The sequence below is a fragment of the Lucilia cuprina genome, chromosome 4, assembly GCF_022045245.1.
Source record: "Lucilia cuprina isolate Lc7/37 chromosome 4, ASM2204524v1, whole genome shotgun sequence".
Taxonomy (NCBI): Eukaryota; Metazoa; Arthropoda; class Insecta; order Diptera; family Calliphoridae; genus Lucilia; species Lucilia cuprina.
In genome coordinates this window covers 4,257,123-4,274,523 of record NC_060952.1, presented here as the reverse complement: position 1 = coordinate 4,274,523, position 17,401 = coordinate 4,257,123, and positions in this window count along the sequence as shown.

Below are 17,401 nucleotides of genomic sequence, written 5' to 3'. Positions count from 1 at the left end.
GTCCGTCTAAAATCAAGCAATATCTGTGATCAACCTTAATTCATACCAAAAACGTATTTTTTGAGTGAAAACAAAAAAGTCTGTTTAAATAAGTTGCAAATTCATTTTTAATTACTTTTAGTTTTTGAGCCACGGTTGACTTTTCGGTGGAAATGTTAATATATATAATTGTTTATGTCGATAAGACGGTTATTATCATGAATGAAATTTAATATAAACCATCAAAATAACTTTTTTTAACCGAAAAAAATTTAGTGCAAAAATGAATCATAGTTCTTTATTTTTTCCAAATTAAAAAAATATTTTTCGTGCTGTGAAGATGTTTTTACTTCTTTATAAATATAGTTGTCACTCATTCCTTGAAAATGATATCCAAAGAATATCGAAATATTGGAAATTTTGTTAATAAATTGACCTCGAGCTTGAGAAATATTTTTTTAATTTGGAATATATCTTTAGTATTAAAAAAATTTAATTATTTTCGCTTTTTTACAAAAATCTAAAAATACCAGTAGCAGAAAGTAAAGGACCACATTACTGCAGAATTACAAATTTCTACCAACCTATTCCTCATAAACTAACTAGCAATGGAAGATAGAAGATACAAAAACTATACTAGTGTTAAAAAACTTTAAATATACTTCTTTCCCCCAAAAGTTAAGGACTATTTCCAAAAATAATTGCAATTATTGGTAAAAGCTTATAATGTTCCTCCATTTTTCTTTTTCAATAATCTATCTCAACCAACATCTTTCACCTGCTTACATTTCAACTCATACGATTAACTCAAACTCTGTTATAAGATAAAAACTAAAAGAACCACATCATTCTTCATCAATATACATTTGATTGATTATTGACCAAACTTGTGGACAGTTTCATGTAAAACTAATCTGTTTATGTACAAACATGTCCTTTTAATATAATCTGAAAGAAGTTGTTCAGAAACATACACACAGAAGCACATCTTGGTAAAAAGAAATCGCAAGTAGGAGGAGGGGATGAGCTGTTTTTAATTCCACAAAAAGTAGAAAGAACCAATCAAGGATGAATGGATGGACGGATGAATTAACTTTTGTAAATGTTAAAATGAAGACATGTGTTAAAAACAAGAACAAACTTTTTTTCTACTTTTTTTCAGTGACGAGAAAAACATAAATTAAAAGTGAATATTTTTTAACCAAAATCCACAAACGCAACACAAGAAAAAGAAATAATGGTCAAATGTGAAGAGACCAAGAGGAGGTGTAGGGTGAAGACATTAAAAGGTAGCAAGTACACTTTAAAGACGTAGCAGATGAGATTGTTTGTTGGTTGAAGTTTGCAAAAGGCATTATGGATGAAAGCACGTGTGTCCAAGTTGGAATTTGATGGACATCCTTACAATAGGTATGCATGTTCATATGATTTGGACTATGTATGGTCAAGAGATGGATGAATGGATAGATAGATAGACAGATAAGGTAGTTTTCTTTTATGTAAACGAAAAGGATTTAAAATGATAAATTAATTTTTGTTTTTTATTTTTGTTCCTTTTCTAACAAATATTTATTTGACTTAATACTTGTCAATTTTATTTAAGGTTATTTTTGAAAGAAACAAATTTTTTTATAACACAAAACAGTTGCTTAAATTTAATAAATTTTAGTAAACAAATTTAATATTAAAAGCAATTATCTTTAATTTGTTTAGTAAAACTTACAACTCATAATTATTCTAAAAGCTTAAATATAGAAAACAACGAGCAAAAAAAAACTTAAAAATCACTCAACCAACTGTCAGTTAGCAGTGAACAAAGCTTGATTTTTCTAAATGACAGCTGAAAAATGAAACAAATGATTCTAATGAATAACGTCAAAAGCACAAAAATAAAGCAAAATATTAAAAGCAATAATACATTAAATAAATTGTCAACCATTTTACTTGCTATTAAATTGTAACAAAAGCAAAAAGAATAAATTCTAATTTCCTAAAAAAATCTACGAGAGCAAAAACACATGACACATTAGAAGAAATAGCGAAGTCTTTAGGAGAAAAGGGGAAATTACCATAGAACTGTTTGTTTTTCAAAAGAAATATATATTTGAAAATTAACCTTTTTAAAAAGAAGAGTAACACAAAAATGATTGATACACCTAAGGCTCGTTTAACACACCTTGATAGATTTCAGAATAGATAGATAGATAGATAGATAGATAGATAGATAGATAGATAGATAGATAGATAGATAGATAGATAGATAGATAGGTAGATAGATAGATAGATAGATAGATAGATAGATAGATAGATAGATAGATAGATAGATAGATAGATAGATAGATAGATAGATAGATAGATAGATAGATAGATAGATAGATAGATAGATAGATAGATAGATAGATAGATAGATAGATAAATAGATAGATAGATAGATAGATAGATAGATAGATAGATAGATAGATAGATAGATAGATAGATAGATAGATAGATAGATAGATAGATAGATAGATAGATAGATAGATAGATAGATAGATAGATAGATAGATAGATAGATAGATAGATAGATAGATAGGTAGATAGATAGATAGATAGATAGATAGATAGATAGATAGATAGATAGATAGATAGATAGATAGATAGATAGATAGATAGATAGATAGATAGATAGATAGATAGATAGATAGATAGATAGATAGATAGATAGATAGATAGATAGATAGATAGATAGATAGATAGATAAATAGATAGATAGATAGATAGATAGATAGATAGATAGATAGATAGATAGATAGATAGATAGATAGATAGATAGATAGATAGATAGATAGATAGATAGATAGATAGATAGATAGATAGATAGATAGATAGATAGATAGATAGATAGATAGATAGATAGATAGATAGATAGATAGATAGATAGATAGATAGATAGATAGATAGATAGATAGATAGATAGATAGATAGATAGATAGATAGATAGATAGATAGATAGATAGATAGATAGATAGATAGATAGAAAGATAGAAAGATAGATAGATAGATAGATAGATAGATAGATAGATAGATAGATAGATAGATAGATAGATAGATAGATAGATAGATAGATAGATAGATAGATAGATAGATAGATAGATAGATAGATAGATAGATAGATAGATAGATAGATAGATAGATAGATAGATAGATAGATAGATAGATAGATAGATAGATGATTTATGACAAAAACTACATATTTTAGTTCTGTTCTTTAAAATAACAGTTAATAAATGGCCGCCATTCTACGACTTAATGTATTCACTCCATCCTACCTTTAACTACTGTTATAATTTGTTAGTTTTTTTCTTATATACAAACTAATGACTATCAAAACTGTCATATGCTCTGGAAACAAATTAAAAATACAACAAAAACTAAAAATGATAAAAATTAAACTAAAATATGGCAGGGGCAGGCAGTGGTAGTCAACCAACGACAACGACAACTAAAATCATAATGTCTGCCACTTAAATTTAATTGTTATTATTCTATTTAATGCCGTGGTTACTTTTCAGTTTATTTGTTAAGTAAATAATCGCTATACCCATTTTTTCATTTTGTTAAAATATTAATAAAACATAGTAGTGGTGGTAGTAACAAAATAGTAACAAAATAAACACACATTAATAAATGTCATATACAAACTCATTAGGCTGTCAACATAAGGAAAATTTCAATTTTTTATGAACAAATTATACTTAATGATTCGGTTATATTATGTGAGTTTGTACGTTACTCTACTGTTTACTAGATGTATGAATAAATATTCAATTATCTGAAAACTAGCATAAAAGAGAGGCTTTTAACAAATAATAATTTCAACACATTATAATTGTTTATAATGAAAATAGGTTTACAAATTTTTTTTATTCAAAAATTGTCAAAAAGTTTTTTTAGGCAAAATTCTCATTTATTGTAGCCGACTAACGAAATCTTATTAAACATCCATATTAGTACATACAAATAATATTTTTTTTTAATCCAGAATCCAACTTGAAGTATGATTAAAAATATTGAGTTTAATTTAAATTCTCCATTGGCTATTTAAAAACATCTACTTTTATTATATTAAAAAATTTATGTAAGAAGAAAATAAGAAACACTAAATGTAAAACAACAAATAAAAGAAGACTTATAAAAAGATTTCCATTTCTTTTACAATGAATTCTACATATTACCACTCCCATTTGACCTTTTGCAGTAAAACAATTTTAATATTTAACACAAAAAAATAAACGAAATACAAAGCAAATAAAAAAGGCAAAGAAAAAACATTTATAAATTTATTTTTTTTTTACTCAAAAAGGGAGGAAAAGAAATCAAACAATACTTAAGGGTCATTTTGGAAGTATACTTTTCATATAATTTGTTTAAACAATAATATAATTTGACGTTTTCATTTTGTGATTTGGAGAATATTTAAATAATACAATAACAAAAAACAAAGTTAATTTGATGAGGGATGAACAAAAACGTATCAAAAGATTTTGTTTGTAACTTTTTTTTTTTTTTGAAAAAAACGCAAAGACTTTGTTTCAATTTTTCTTTTTTTCTATCTCTGAAGAGTTAATTTTGCAAATTTGTTAACATTGCTTATAAATTTTCTGGTAATTAATCTTTTTGTAATTAAAGTTAAAAATGTTCGTATTCGTATTTGCTTGCTTAATAAAAGAGCTTAAATGTAAAGTTATGAATAATTTAAATTTATTCAATTGCCTCGTGTTGCATGTCAAAAGAAAATGAGAAATCACTTTTTAAACTTCCCCCTTTTTGCATTTGGGCTGTTTGTGCGGCTGCGGAAAATTGAAATAAAAACTTTATATAAATGTTAACGAATTTATTTAGAATATATGGGTATGAAGTGTACAGTGTGAAGTAGAATAAAATGTGATAATAGAGATATTTCCCAGATATAATTTAAGAATTTTCTGAAATTGATTGTTATTCTAAACTGAAAATGGAAATTCTGAAATACAATAAAATTGTACTAGAACTAAAACTGAGCTAGAACTGAACTAGAACTGAACTAGAACTGAACTAAAACTGAACTAGAACTGAACTAGAACTGAACTAGAACTGAACTAGAACTGAACTAGAACTGAACTAGAACTGAACTAGAACTGAACTAGAACTGAACTAGAACTGAACTAGAACTGAACTAGAACTGAACTAGAACTGAAATAGAACTGAACTAGAACTGAACTAGAACTGAACTGAACTAGAACTGAACTAGAACTGAACTAGAACTGAACTAGAACTGAACTAGAACTGAACTAGAACTGAACTAGAACTGAACTAGAACTGAACTAGAACTGAACTAGAACTGAACTAGAACTGAACTAGAACTGAACTAGAACTGAACTAGAACTGAACTAGAACTGAACTAGAACTGAACTAGAACTGAACTAGAACTGAACTAGAACTGAACTAGAACTGAACTAGAACTGAACTAGAACTGAACTAGAACTGAACTAGAACTGAACTAGTACTGAACTAGAACTGAACTAGAACTGAACTAGAACTGAACTAGAACTGAACTAGAACTGAACTAGAACTGAACTAGAACTGAACTAGAACGGAACTAGAACTGAACTAGAACTGAACTAGAACTGAACTAGAACTGAACTAGAACTGAACTAGAACTGAACTAGAACTGAACTAGAACTGAACTAGAACTGAACTAGAACTGAACTAGAACTGAACTAGAACTGAACTAGAACTGAACTAGAACTGAACTAGAACTGAACTAGAACTGAACTAGAACTGAACTAGAACTGAACTAGAACTGAACTAGAACTGAACTAGAACTGAACTAGAACTGAACTAGAACTGAACTAGAACTGAACTAGAACTGAACTAGAACTGAACTAGAACTGAACTAGAACTGAACTAGAACTGAACTAGAACTGAACTAGAACTGAACTAGAACTGAACTAGAACTGAACTAGAACTGAACTAGAACTGAACTAGAACTGAACTAGAACTGAACTAGAACTGAACTAGAACTGAACTAGAACTGAACTAGAACTGAACTAGAACTGAACTAGAACTGAACTAGAACTGAACTAGAACTGAACTAGAACTGAACTAGAACTGAACTAGAACTGAACTAGAACTGAACTAGAACTGAACTAGAACTGAACTAGAACTGAACTAGAACTGAACTAGAACTGAACTAGAACTGAACTAGAACTGAACTAGAACTGAACTAGAACTGAACTAGAACTGAACTAGAACTGAACTGAACTGGAACTGAACTAGAACTGAACTAGAACTGAACTAGAACTGAACTAGAACTGAACTAGAACTGAACTAGAATTGCTCAAAATTTTTCTAATTGCTCTAAAAACTGAACTAGAATTGTTCTAAATTAAAATAGAATCGAACTAGACCTTAACTGAAACTGATCTAGAACTCTGTGAAACTATGATGGGGAGATATGATATGATGCAAATACAGTTCCATTTTTCCCACACTGTACCAAGTACTAAAAGTTCATTTCAAATAATATCTACAAAAAATAAACTCTTCCTTTTTTATTTATTACATTTATTTCGTTTTTTTATTGTTACAAAATTCAAAGAAAAATAAAAGGTGAGAAACCTTGAATTTTCCCAAATGAATATTAAAATAATGTAGCCATATAAAAAACACAAATTGGAACTCATGGAAATATAACCTAAACCAAACTCTAAATACAGAAAGAAAAATGTAAATAAATGAATAAAACCAATGCAAAGCAATCACTACTACCAGCAATACAAGAATCTAAACACCTCCTTCCAACCATAAACAAAAATTTTAACCAGCAAATTGAAAGACTTAAATGGGGTCTATATTTAGGAGAGAAAAAATATATTTGTGATTTTTTCCCTGGTAGTGGGTTGACAAATGTGAAACTGTAAAAATAAACGAGTATTGAAATGACTGGATATAAAATCAACCATGTTACGACATGATAAAAACAAATGTGGCAACATATATTCGTGTAACTTGCACAGGAATCTAATGTTCAGCATTACTCGTTTTTATACATTATAAAGTCCCTAAGGAATGAAATAAGGAAAACATCAGTAGGAGAAAAAAAAACATTGACATAACAAAATCATTTGAAATTGATGAACTTGTTACAACAAACACAACATACAAATGACAGTGGGTCTGTGCGAAATATAGAAACGTTTTATTGCACATCAGCCTGTTAAAATAAAATAAATGTTCCGTTTTTTACAACAAGTGGACAGCAAAAACAAGTTCCTTTTACAAACGTGTCCTTTTGCACCATACATCTACCCAACTATTCATCCCTTTAAAAAGAAACTTTTATGTTTTGAAAATTGTTACAAAATTGAATAATTGCTTTGTGATGTTTTAAACAGAACTGAACTAGAACTGAACTAGAACTGAACTGAACTGGAACTGAACTAGAACTGAACTAGAACTGAACTAGAACTGAACTAGAACTGAACTAGAACTGAACTAGAATTGCTCAAAATTTTTCTAATTGCTCTAAAAACTGAACTAGAATTGTTCTAAATTAAAATAGAATCGAACTAGACCTTAACTGAAACTGATCTAGAACTCTGTGAAACTATGATGGGGAGATATGATATGATGCAAATACAGTTCCATTTTTCCCACACTGTACCAAGTACTAAAAGTTCATTTCAAATAATATCTACAAAAAATAAACTCTTCCTTTTTTATTTATTACATTTATTTCGTTTTTTTATTGTTACAAAATTCAAAGAAAAATAAAAGGTGAGAAACCTTGAATTTTTCCCAAATGAATATTAAAATAATGTAGCCATATAAAAAACACAAATTGGAACTCATGGAAATATAACCTAAACCAAACTCTAAATACAGAAAGAAAAATGTAAATAAATGAATAAAACCAATGCAAAGCAATCACTACTACCAGCAATACAAGAATCTAAACACCTCCTTCCAACCATAAACAAAAATTTTAACCAGCAAATTGAAAGACTTAAATGGGGTCTATATTTAGGAGAGAAAAAATATATTTGTGATTTTTTCCCTGGTAGTGGGTTGACAAATGTGAAACTGTAAAAATAAACGAGTATTGAAATGACTGGATATAAAATCAACCATGTTACGACATGATAAAAACAAATGTGGCAACATATATTCGTGTAACTTGCACAGGAATCTAATGTTCAGCATTACTCGTTTTTTATACATTATAAAGTCCCTAAGGAATGAAATAAGGAAAACATCAGTAGGATAGAAAAAAACATTGACATAACAAAATCATTTGAAATTGATGAACTTGTTACAACAAACACAACATACAAATGACAGTGGGTCTGTGCGAAATATAGAAACGTTTTATTGCACATCAGCCTGTTAAAATAAAATAAATGTTCCGTTTTTTACAACAAGTGGACAGCAAAAACAAGTTCCTTTTACAAACGTGTCCTTTTGCACCATACATCTACCCAACTATTCATCCCTTTAAAAAGAAACTTTTATGTTTTGAAAATTGTTACAAAATTGAATAATTGCTTTGTGATGTTTTAAACCAGTCAGTCCACCCGTCCGTCAGTTAATTGAAGGGGTGGTAATCAAAAGGGCGTTTTTTTCATTCGCCTGTTTGTTTGTGTATTATTTGAATTTCTAACGCTTTTTTTTTTTTTTTGAGAGTTTACTTTGAGGTTACACGGGTATCATGTTGCAAATCGTTGTGACAATTGTTTTGCTCTTTTTCCATTTATTTATTTTTATTGTTTGATACTTTTGTGTATTTTATAGTAATTGTTGGTGTTGTTGTTGTTTTTGTTGTCGCTTCTGTAGTAAGTACTTGTAGTTTAAGAAGGGTGTAGTTGAAAGCAAAGTGTTGGAAGTTTATTTGTTTCAAATTGACTTTGAGTTGTTGTGTCTTTTAATGTATGATTAAAGGATTATGGAATATTTGATAAGAGTTTCAATTTACCAGAGATTAAGAGGGAATTTGAAAACATATTTCAATGATTACTTTCAAAATATAATAATCAATGTAGAATTTATTGAGTAGAAGAGGTAGTATGCAAGTTGGAGGGTTTAGTTATTACAAAGTAATTTTGAGATGTATGTAGTTCCTAAATGTAATTAAGATTGCTTTTGATTAAAGTTAATAAATTTTATATTTTCCCAGAAATAGTGGAAAGTATGAATGTGTGCACATATGTATAATGAATGTCTCTCCTTTTATGACACCTTTCCAAATTAAATTACGAACTAGAACTGAAGTAGAACTGAACTAGAACTGAACTAGAACTGAACTAGAACTGAACTAGAACAGAACTAGAACTGAACTAGAACTGAACTAGAACTGAACTAGAACTGAACTAGAACTGAACTAGAACTGAACTAGAACTGAACTGAACTAGAACTGAACTAAAACTGAACTAGAACTGAACTGCATATTTTAACCCACAACTTTTATCGCTTTCAATGCTTTAAAATAAAATTTCTCATGACATTTCACTTACTGCTGCACTTAACGATTGCAATTTGTCAGTTGAATGAAAGCTTTTTGTCAACAGGAACAACAAGTTTCATAGTAACGCACAATGAAAACTCCCTATTGACTACCTGTGAATAATTTTCGGTGCAAAAAGGTACAAACTTTATTGAAATCAATAAAGACAAACACATCCGTGTAAAGTGTGAAAAACATACATGTAAAATTTCCAATCGAAAAACTATTTTCAAAATTCATTTCATTAAAAGCCATACTGCATGCAAATGAAGCTATAAAAGCAATTTCAATTACAATTGCACTCCACTTATGATAACCAAGAGGAGTAATAACAACGACGGCAACAAATCCTGTAACAATATCAAAAAGGAGTATTCACAACAAAATAACATTAACAATGACAGAAAAAAAAGAAAAACGTTGGTCATGATGCCAACAACAAACATAAACTTTGATAATACATTCACAACATCATCTACCCATAAAACTAAGGGAGATATTCATATTTGAGATAAGAGACAACAGACTCACTGCAGCTACAGACAGACACAAGTACAAGTTTGCAAAGTACTTGTGTGAGTACATTTAATATCCTGGGAAAACATGTCACAGTATCATTGTTGTTTTTTGTTGTTGTTCTTTTGTTTGTTTGTTTTGCTTATTCATTCATATAAATTTACTCACTTTTAACATTTCACTGGTGGAACAGAACTGTATACAACTCCCATGTAATTGCATTTTAATGCAATTATCCTTTTATACATCTACATTTATATCTATTGGGCAAGAGAAATAGTTATTTATGTAATTTTTAGTGCAGAAACAAAAATATCATCCTATAATTAACATCTAATCATCCTTCAGCAGAATATGATTTTGTGAAAAGCATCTTAAAGTTCATATTGTTTAGCTTTGTAATCGCCATGTCATTTGGTATAAAACAATAACAAAGTAAGATGAAAACAGCTGTTTCACTTTTTTTATATGTGTTTACATAAAAATAAATCCCTGATCTAATGCAATCTGCTTGTTTTTTGAATCATTTCAAAAAATTAAGAGAGCCATATGACTGTCAAATTTTCCGTCCGTATTCCCTCTCAATGCATGATGGTTTCAATATATATTGCGTTTAGAAGACCCAATCCTACTCTTCTACACAAATTTTTGACAGATTATATTTACTTGCATGATCGTGTAAAGCCGGCTTAACACTCCAAATTCTTTTTGTACTTACAATTTGACACTATTTTGCATTGTTTCAAGAAGGCAACTTAAACGATATAATTTACTTTTTATCAAAATATTAGCATGAAATTAAAAGTAACTTTTCAACATTGATTCTTAATTATCTCTCTTCAATGAAATTACTTATTTCCCTGCCTAATAAATACTACATCATACAGGTTATCATTGTTATACACATGCAAAAAGACACACATATAATAGCGTACAAACAACAATCATACCCATTATTTTAGTGATATTTAACACAGGATAAAAACACTTGACAATAAACAGAAGTCAACCTCTTCAACTCGAGTCATAACAACCCACCCCACATTAACAAGCCCACTTTATATGGACTTTAACATTTATACGCATTTGTAAAATGATTTTATGATTTGCCTTTTTTCTATTCCTTCAGATACAAAACAATTCATCTCGTGCTGAGGCTGTTGAGGATGAAATTTCTTGTATTTCATTACGGTATACAAGTGCAAGTGCGTTAGAGTGTGCGTGTGTGAAATATGTTTGTAAGGTTTTTAATTTTCTTCCGTTTCTCATTGTTTTCTGTTTTATTGTTATTTTGTTTTTGGTGCCGAGATATGAAATCATATTCCCCAATTCCCTGAGCACACATTGCGTCCAGAGACTTTTATAGCCCATTGCCGACGGCTTATGATGTAAGTGCGTATGTTTTTTCGCATGCTTTCATTATCCCTAAGGATCGATTAGCTTGTTAGGAATTCAATTTGAAAACATGTTTTTGCGTTCATAATTTCTGTGTTCTGATGTCTTAAAAAAAACAGACAATTTAATTTCTTTATTTATGCCACGACGAGTATTTATCACATTTATATGTAATTGAGAAAGGAGGGTTGGTAAGGAACCTGCTTACATCTCTGAGAGACAAGTTCAATAGTGTCCTGTAGTTTAAGTGTTATAGAATGATGAGAATCTGTTTAGAATTTTACATATTTAAATATCATTGATAAATGTATTACTTTTAATAAATGTAATGAGTTTTATCAATCATATTAAAAAGTGGTTGGTTTGTTTGAGGGATGTTTGGTGCTATAGTCGTAATTAAATTATATACTGTGTGACTTAGTTAGTTAGCTTAGTTCTCCTTTTGAGAATCGTTGATAAAGTAATTAAGTAAAATCAAGGGGGAAAATTTTGAATGTTAGCCCATTTTGAGTGATTGTCAATAGCACACAGTTCCGTTATTACTGTTAACATAGTTTGTATCTGCGACCTTCGAAACAACATTAAGCTTTATCTAGATTATCATATCGATGCCAGATGGACACCGAAGTAAGACAGGTGGTTTCGCTAAACTATCTAATTTGAGGGATATCATATCGAATAATATTTTAACCGTTATTTGGAATGCTTGCAATTTAGTGAGAATACTCGGACCGCAAATTTGAATGTTCTTCTTATTCCTATGCTCCACAAGAGCACTATCTGAGACTTCTAAGAATACCCAGCAGTTCGACGGGACAGTCCCGAACTGACCACTTAACCTACCACTTGTGGTGGCCGCTATCCACCTGACTACCCAGGTGACCGACCATTTTAACATGGGCTTGTCCTACGAGAAAGTTAATCGTCACTCTACACCCTTCAAAGAGACAGTAAAGAGACGATTGCCTCCGCTCTCGATTACAAAGGGTACATTCGTGACGAATGACCCAAAACATACGAATTACGATCATCCAGGTGGTTAACTATTAGTGGAAATTACTGTCTTTTTCGTATGCATTGACTCTTTGTCGAACTGCTGGGTATTGATAAGTTTCACTACCGAAATATTGTCCATGTTTTGGGATTTAGTTCTGTGATGATTCTGATGTTCATTCAGAAGTAAACTTAGTATATTCTATAGTTTCCCTTTATAACTTGTAATAGGACTGTGGTGTTCCGGATCTGTTATCAGTTCATCAGTTTTACTCTATTAAGAATAAGGAAAGTTATAAGATCCGTTATAAAGTCAGCACAATATTAGCTCTTGATTAAAACTCGATCAGACTTCTTAAAACTATCAAAACCTGAAGTAGTATAAGACATAAGAACTATGTCTTGATGCAACAGTTTATGTGTGAATGTCCTGCTTTCAATAACTCGCAACTAGTGTCTCTTCTTCTGCTAAAGCTTTTCTTCTGCACCGACACTAGTTAAAGTAAGCAATTTATGATTTTCAAAAATTTTTAATAAAACACTATTTCTTACATAAATTCAAAATTATTTTAATAACAAAGTTTCTACTACTTAATAAAGAAAAACCCACCATATGTTTAGAACACATCAATATAAGGATTATCTACTTAAAAATTAACTACATTAAAGTATTTTTCTCACTTCATTTATAACATGTTAATGGAAACTAACAATAACCAGACATGTCCATCTATCCACACGTGGTAAAATGAATCCAGTAATAAATAAACACTTTTAAGTGACATGTCAGCACTTTTTAAAATGTTGTAGAATCAATAAACAAACAAACTTTTATATTGCTACAAATAAAAATCATTATAAAATTTCAAATTTACTATTAAAACATAACAACATTATTAACAACAAGTAAGACTTTACAAATACTTTTAAATTTAATTCAATCAACAGTAAAAACCACCACCGCCAAGTCAGCCCACCTTCATCAAATGCCATAACTCTAATGGAATGAACATCCTATAAATTTTTAAAGGTATTCAATAATTTATAAAATAATAAAAAAACAACAACAACAGTAAACATACATGTGTATATACATATGTATATAGGTATGGTCACATAAAAATTGAAAATATCTATAAAAATCATATAAATGGTGAATGGCTCTGGCTATAGTGGTGGGTTTCGTTCGTAAAAGGCCAGAGTAGGTATGAATGAATTTTTATATTTTTAAATCAATTTTCAACTTTTATTGTCATGTGTTAAATTTATATTGGCAATAAATTGAAAGTCCAATATTTGAGCATGATAGTGTATATAGTAAGACTACTTATTATATATTTGTAATGTTAAGACCAGACAGTAAGCAATGGGTATGCTTTAACATATAGTCCTATGATTTTATATGAAGAACATGATTTTATTCACTTTTATGTATAGGATGTATGTGAGTATGTACGAAAGTGTATGTAAGTGTATGTATGTTGTCCTTATTTGTTTCCAGAAAAAAGAAAGGAAGTGATTGAGAAATTTGTAATAAAAAATCAAATATATCGACTACCAGAACCATTAAATTTGTAATGAAGTGTGAAATCACTCGAACTCTGTCGTCATGATTTTGACCACTTAATGGGAACCATTTATTTATTGTGATACTTCCAACTAGATAACAAGATAATAAAGTTTTTTTCTTTTATTCGAAAGCAATTTACAGTATTTTGTTAATGTTGTTTATTGAAGTTAAAATAAAAATATATTACATTTGTTTAGAGAACACATATAAACAGGTTTTCGAAATAATATATAGGAGTTATGTATTAAAACATATATAAAATACAAATTAAAAATTGTAACAAAATGGGACCCTTTTAGTTGAAACGGTAAATTGTCTAAAGCCCACAAAAAAGGATAGCTCATAGTTCTTTATAATTTATGAATTAATGAACCGATACAGTTGGTTTTAAATAGCAAAATGTCTAAAAGATTTGAATCCCAAAGGCACCGAAGGCCCTCAGATGTAAGTTTTTATTAAATGCTCTTCAATCTTTAGTTGAAGGATTAGAGATTAAATTAATTTCCTAAAGTTGATTTGAAATACTCAGGTCGGGTTTCTTACTCATCAGTTAAACTAGGCTTAACTTGCTGTTAGATTAAACTCGGAACAAATTTAGGCGGACTTTAACCGATGATTGTGTTTTTCAGTTTTAGATTTAAGCTCAGTTAACTTTGTTAGTTTTGCCAAGTTTTCACTCAAAAACATAAACAATGAACAGCTGTTTTTTGCAAACAATACTTTAGTAAAATAGAAAATTTTGGAAAAATGTTAAATAAACATTTAAAACAATAATTAATAAAATAAAACAAATCAAATAATTCTTCCGAAATCATTGTTTTATTGTTTTTGTTAATTGTGTTTTCTCACTTATAACTTGAGTTTAATTGGCCAATTACACTCAGTTAAACTAAGATAATATGTAACTTTACTGATAACTGAAAAACACGAAATATATATTAAACTAGGTTTAACCAAAGAATAAATATTATCTTTATCAGAAAAACTCGCCCTCAATCATCTAATTTTGTTTGCTAGTTTAAGCGCCCAATAGAGGTGGTTTAAACTTGAGCCGGAAATGCAAAAAACAGCTGATGTCAAAAAAAAATAATACAATTATTATTAAAATAAACATTAAAATGTGTGATTTATCGATTAGTATAAATTGTAAGTACTTCACAATATATATTTATGTTTTAAATTTACATTTTCATAATACATTTACAATTTTCTTCTTCTTTATAAAACATGCATTATTTTGATAACAAATACCGACATTTTATGTTGTTTTATATGGCAACACTGCAAAGTTTAATCTTGTACTAAAAAACAATCAAACGGGATTAACATAAGAATCAATTTATTTTTAGATTAACTAATCTGATTATAATTATTAGTTGACATTTGATTGCCAACTCAAAAACACGCTCTTAGCATTCTAGTATCAAGTACATACTTAAGGGCACTTCACACGATCACACTTTACGTACGTAAAGTCTAATGAAAAAGTAAAATGAAATCTCATCCGTATAACGAAAAAGAGAATAAATGCCTTAGGATGTATATTTTTTGTGTTTACACGATTGGTATAAAACAATAACAAAGTAACATGGAAACAGCTGTTTCACTTTTTTGTATGTGATCTAATGCGACCAGCTTGTTTTTTAATTTAAAGATGAAGAGAGCCATACAACTGTCAAAATTTTCATCCGTATTCTCTCTCAATGTGTAATGGTTTCATTACATTTTGCGTTTAAAAGATCCCATCCGTACTCTTCTACACAAAATTTTGACAGATCATATTACTTGTGTGATCGTGTAAAGCCGGCTGTACACAATAAATACTCAAACATCCTACAAACTACCAAATTAATCAACTGAAACTCTCAAAACTGTTCGCCATTTTAAGCTTTCAAATTATCTTAAAATAAAACTGAACCACATTAGATGACAAATACATAATACCTAAGTGAAGAAGAAAACTAACAAAATTTTAATTACACTCTTGCCAAATGACATTGTTTCAAACTATTGTCTGGCAGTAAAAACTAATTTAATGGCAAACATTTTATGATTCTCATAACAGTTCATCAACCACAAAATTGTGAAAGATACACCCCAAATATTGTGGAAGAACTAAAAAAAAAACAAAATAACGAATGAAACACTAAAACATTAAAAGGATGAAAAACTAATGACAAGCATTTAGGCAGGTGTATTAAGTATGTACGTGCCTTAGTATTAAGTATTAAAGAAACAAAATTACATAAAGACATAAATACATACGTATGTACATATGTCAATAGAACTAAGATGAAAAGAAAAATAAAATTAACCTTAATCACTTTAACTTGAATTAAATATAATCAAACCGTAAATGTTTGATACAACAAAATGTAGCTTGTATCTAAAATCATCACATTATTGTTGTTTCTTTTGTGCATATGTTTGTTTCAATGAACAAATACAAACATTTGTATGTACATCATGTCAAAGACATTTATTGAACATAAACGTAATTGTTTTTGCAAAACATGTAGACGTTTATTTATAAAACAATTTAATAAATGTTATTAAGGGAAGATGTAGAATTTGAGCACATCACTTGTTTATAAGTAGAAAACATTTCATGTGTCTGTATTACAACCGTAGAAGGCAAACAAGTGATTAGAACTACTTATTACTTGGGAGCGTTGATAGCCGTCTCAATCATGATCATCCATTTAAACTGTCTTCCAGCGAGTTGGATTTGACTCCTTCGGGTATTAGATAGATGCCAACCTCATTGTTTGTTTGTCCTTTAAAGCGATTTTACTCTGCTGGTTTATTGGAATTTTACCTGTCGGGTTACCGGCATCGTAAACTGCATAGCAGAGATCGCCCCGGTGTCTTCTTATGGCAACTTTGGCGTAAGTTGGAGGCTCTCTCCCTTTTCTTAGCTTCTCCGGGAAGTTCTCTTTCTTCTTAGGTTTATTCTCACTTGTCAACTCCTCAGGAGACCTGATCCTCTTTGCCTTAGATCTTGTAAGAGAGTCTGATTTTTCTTTTGGAGTGTCGTGGGAATCATATTTTTCAACTTCCTCCTGTATGCCGCAGAAAGTCTTTTTTTAGTAATAGGTAGTTTAGCTATGCTTTCACTCACCTGTTTCACCATTTGCTCTGCCCCATCATTGTTGGGATTTGCTATAATGGCGTTGTTATTATCATCTGAGAATTCAAAATCGAAGTCCTTACCTAAGCTGAAGTAGCTTAGAGCTCTCTTCGAGTACATCCTTCTCTTTCATCATTATACTTTTGCCAATGGCATGCTATACACTTGACGCATTTTCCGCCACGGATGCACCGGTCATATTATCCTTGATGACAGATCCCATCTTGGTGTATTGTAATCCAGGGGTAGTAAGGTGCTACCAATACCTCTAGTCGGCCAGGACTATAAATTTTGTGTT